At 34.6% G+C, this 4,819-nt stretch overlaps 1 pseudogene; it reads left to right on the forward strand.

Annotated features, from left to right (window-relative positions):
- Nucleotides 1-551: 551 nt before the first annotated feature.
- LOC110259741 (olfactory receptor 14C36-like) lies at nucleotides 552-1,414 on the forward strand (annotated as a pseudogene).
- The last annotated feature ends 3,405 nt before the right edge of the window (nucleotides 1,415-4,819 follow it).

The following is a 4,819-nucleotide window of genomic DNA, read 5'->3' on the forward strand; positions in this document are numbered from 1 at the left end:
GTTGATGTATAATTGATGCTGTTAAATAAAGTAATAAAGCTACATATTATAATCAGAGGATAGGATTGACAAACCCTATCTTGTCAAAAACACAGTAGTGATCATAAGCTGAATAGATCAAAAGACTAATCACAGACCTTCCCCACACACAAACCACTTTCACATAAAAGTTAATTTCATTAATTATCTTTTTTTTTGTCTTTTTTTTTTTCTTTTTGCTATTTCTTTGGGCCACTCCCACGGCATATGGAGGTTCCCAGGCTAGAGGTCTAATCGGAGCTATAGCCACTGGCCTACACCAGAGCCACAGCAATGCGGGATACGAGCCGCATCTGCAACCTACACCACAGCTCACGGCAACACCGGATCGTTAACCCACTGAGCAAGGGCAGGGACCCAACCCGCAACCTCAGGGTTCCTAGTCGGATTCGTTAACCACTGCGCCACCACGGGAACTCCTCATTAATTATCTTTTAATGAAGCTTGCATATCATATTTTACCCTTTGTTTTTTTCTTTTTTACTTTCCAGGTCAACCATCATTTCCAAAATATGAGCAATTCTACCATGGTGACTGAGTTTCTCCTCATAAGTTTTGCTGATACACCGAAGTTAAGGGTCCTGCACTCCATGCTGTTCCTTTTCATATACTTGGCTACCTTGTTAGGGAATCTTCTCATTGTCACTGTCACCACATTTGACCAGAAACTTAACACACCCATGTACTTCTTCCTCAGAAATCTGTCTATCTTAGATATGTGCTACATTACTGTCACTGTACCCAATGCCTGTGTCTATTTTCTCACTGGTAACAGAACCATTTCTGTGGCTGCTTGTGCCACCCAGGTATTCTTGGTCATTTACTCTGCTTATGTGGAGATTCTGTTCCTCACTGTTATGGCTCAAGACCGCTATGTGGCCATCTGCCAGCCGCTCCATTACACAATTACTATGAACAGAAAAGTCTGTATCCAAATGACACTTGTCTCCCTGCTCAGTGGGCTTGCCTATTCAGGTGTGCACACAGGTAAAACATTCCAGTTGACCTTCTGTCAGTCGAATGTGATCCATCAGTTCTTCTGTGATGTCCCCTCTCTGCTGAGGATCTCCTGCTCTGACACCTCCAGTAACTTCATTTTACTTCTTCTATCTGCCATTGTGTTTGGTGGGATCTGCTTTATCTTTATTACTGTGTCATATATTAACATACTTAGAGCTATGCTAAAGTTTTCAATTAGGGAGCAAAGAAAAGCCTTTTCCACCTATGTCCCACACATCCTTGTGTTGTCTATATTTCTCATCATCTCCGTGTACCTGAGGCCATCAGTAACATCAGAAACTATTAAGGACATGATTCTCTCTGCATTTTATACCACAGTTCCTCCATTTATAAGTCCTATCATCTACAGTCTTAGAAACACACAGATAAAGGAAGCTGTAAGGAGAGTGGTATTTTAAAAATTATTTTCTGGAAAACAATAAAAATCTACTTCAGGAGTTCCCATCGTGGCTCAGTGGTTGACGAATCCGACTAGGAACCATGAGGTTGCGGGTTCGGTCCCTACCCTTGCTCAGTGGGTTGAGGACACGGCGTTGCCGTGAGCTGTGATGTAGGTTGCAGACACGGCTCGGATCCTGCGTTGCTGTGGCTCTGGCGTAGGCCGGTGGCTACAGCTCCGATTCACCCCTAGCCTGGGAACCTCCATATGCCGCGGGAGCGGCCCAAGAAATAGCAAAAAGACAAAAAAAAGAAAAAAAATCTACTTCAGTTGTATCTTAATGTCACTGAATGAGATCCAAACTTCTATAAAATAATCTCTTGTCTGGGTTTGATGTATTAGACTGCTCACTCCAAAATCATTCTTTTGTGACCTGGATAATTAATGTATAATGACTGCATTATATTAGCCTTTCTTTTTTATTCTCTATAAAATTAGCAACTCTATTTTAATGAATGAATATGATCTGAGATATTTGATGAGAATCAAATTTTCAATTATATAGTTTTGTGATTCATCGAGTATTAACATAATCAATAATGCCTTAGAGGAATCCTTAGCATGTCAAATATGGCTGCAATTTACCTGAAATCTGTCAATGAAATTTGAAATAGGTTTATAAATTATATGGTGCTTAATTATAGACACTTACGTGAAAGTTAAAAATAAGTGATAATCTATGATATATGTTGTATTAAAACTAATATACAATATATTTCAAAAGTATAGAAAAACTCCATAAATTATAAATGAATTAAACTGTGATTTAGTCTCCTTAATTATTGATAATGGAATTTCCTTTTCTTTGGTTTTAGTAGGTAGACTGCAATTCCCTTGTCTTAATCTTTTTTGCAATTACTTTAGCAACTCCATTCTGAACCATTTTCAGGTGGCAAAATTTGCTGCTGGCCTAAGGGTAAATGTTTCTGGTTTTTTTTTCTCCTATATGTCATTCGATTTTCTTTTTCTCCTTTGTGGTATCATGTCTGGCAGTTGTGTAGATATGACTCCAATATGTTGCTTAATCATTAACATATGCCAATTTTTAAATTTATTTTAGTTCATTTGGCAATCATAACATAACATTCTATCTATACTTGTAGCTCCATTTTTCATAAATACTTCTTCATCTTGGATAGAGAGATTAATTTTTCCTATATTGTATTCCCAAACTACATATACCCTTTTGCTCTATTTGTTCATAAAGACTTTTTTACATGCGCAGTATTAAATTTTCTAAGGAATTTTGTATTACAGACAGTAGCAAAATACCTGTTCTTATAAATTCACTATGTAATGGAAGAAAAGACAAGTTCAGAATATAAATATTTTGACAAAATGGTGACCAAAAAAAATGAGTATATTGCTTAAGTTACATCTTTAAAAGAGCCAAAATGTACGCTTTAACACTTTGTTTTCTCTCTGCAGATTTAATTAATGTGACTAATTCATATAAGTGGAATCATAAGTGGAGTGAATGGCTGATTTCACTTAGCATAATGTCCTCAAGTTTCATCCATCCTAAAGCATATGTTAGAATAGACTTCCTATTTAAAGCTAATAATTTTTCTCTGTATGTAAGCTGCATTTTCTTTATCCATTTATCTTTAGATGGGGCCTTGTGTTATGTCTAACTTCTGGTTATTTTTTTGTTTTAATTAACTGTGGTCCAAGAATGTTGACTGTATAAGTTGTAGTTGGTAGAATACACTGAAATTTTTTATGACACTGATGATTTTATATTCTGAGAAAAATTCAAAACTTTTCATTAATCTTATTGTTTAATGTATAAATTTTATTCCTCTCTCCTGTGAAAACACACACACACACACACACACAAGAGTGGGAATAGTGGGATGTTTTTTATTATGTTTCATATGAATACATAGATGTATCTTTTTTATTTAGAAGGAATGATCCAGACATCATTGTTTTAGACAAGCTTATAAAGGGAGCAGTGATTTGCAATGACTGTGATGTGACTGTCGTAACAATCAGAAGAGTCTAATTTTACTCTTTCATATCAGGCAAGAAGTTCGACCATGTTGATCAAGTATATTTAAATCTATTTCTATATCCAGAATTTCTCTTACCATTTGCCTTTGTTCTCTTGCAGTTGTTAAAAACAGAGAGGGATTTATTTGGTTAAATAAAATTGCTACTGAATTTTAAAATGCAGCATTTCTATTTATGACAACTCCTCTATTTTTCACCCTTTCTCAAGAAGTAAAAAGTAATGAAAATCAATTTATCAAACTGAGAGATTTGTTCCTGTGTCCAACATGTACACAGATGAAAAATATCAGATAATTTTAGAAACTACCAGTGTGTAAGTGTTAGAAATTTGAAATACCATATAAACCTAATCTAGATGAGAGACTGCTTCCTTTTCCAAAGGCTTATAGTATTGAACAATATTATCAGAAACAGCATCTCTACTTGTTTTAGCTATTTCTGAAGGAAGCAATCATCTTCACATACAAACATATCTTAATTTACAACAAAAGCGATTACTAATCAGATATGCAAATGTCAGTTTAAACATGTGTTAGGGTACTGTCTGCACTACTTTGTATATAGCATTAAAAAAATCCTGTCTTTATTACTGTGATAGTCCTGTAATATTTTTTAGGAACAACATTATTAACTTTAATACCTTTTAGAAATACAGTTAGGTTTGTTTATTTTTTCATATTTTCCCTCAAAATTGTTTGATTAATAAAATTAGCCTAGAAAATATCAGGATTGTAAGTATTATTATCAATTGTGTACAAATCAAATGGGAGAAAATTAAAATTGTTAAAACTGCATTAGGAGGTGTTCACGTTGTGGCTCAGCAGGTTAAGAACATGACATAGTGTCTGTGAGGATGCAAGTTTGATCTCTGACCTTGCTCATTTTGTTGAGGATATGGAGTTGCTGCAAGCTGTGAGGAAGTTCACCCTAGCCCAGGAAATTTCATATGCCACAGGGCAGCTATAAAAAGAAAAAAATACAAAAAAAAAACTCTGGTTAATATTGTTAGTAATGTAAAATTATAAATAAATAGGAGCATTTCTGTAGTCTAGAAAAATGGGTCAAATTCCATCTTTATACATATTTTTCAGTACAACTAAGGCTTTACTAAATAATAGATGAGTAACTTCATGAAGGATTTGTTATGAATAAAATAATCAAAAAACTAAATGTAAAACCAATGTGTGAAATCAAAAACAAATTAAATGTTAACCAACTAGCCCTATTAATGACCACCATACTTGATTAGAATTTTGTATATTTTAGCCTACTTGGAGAAGTTTTATCCTAATGGAATTTGTAGCA

The sequence above is a fragment of the Sus scrofa genome, chromosome 2 (genome assembly GCF_054392235.1).
Source record: "Sus scrofa isolate SSC_HxYL_T2T_F1_AM1 chromosome 2, Sscrofa_HxYL_maternal_Yorkshire_Landrace_v2.0, whole genome shotgun sequence".
Lineage (NCBI taxonomy): Eukaryota > Metazoa > Chordata > Mammalia > Artiodactyla > Suidae > Sus > Sus scrofa.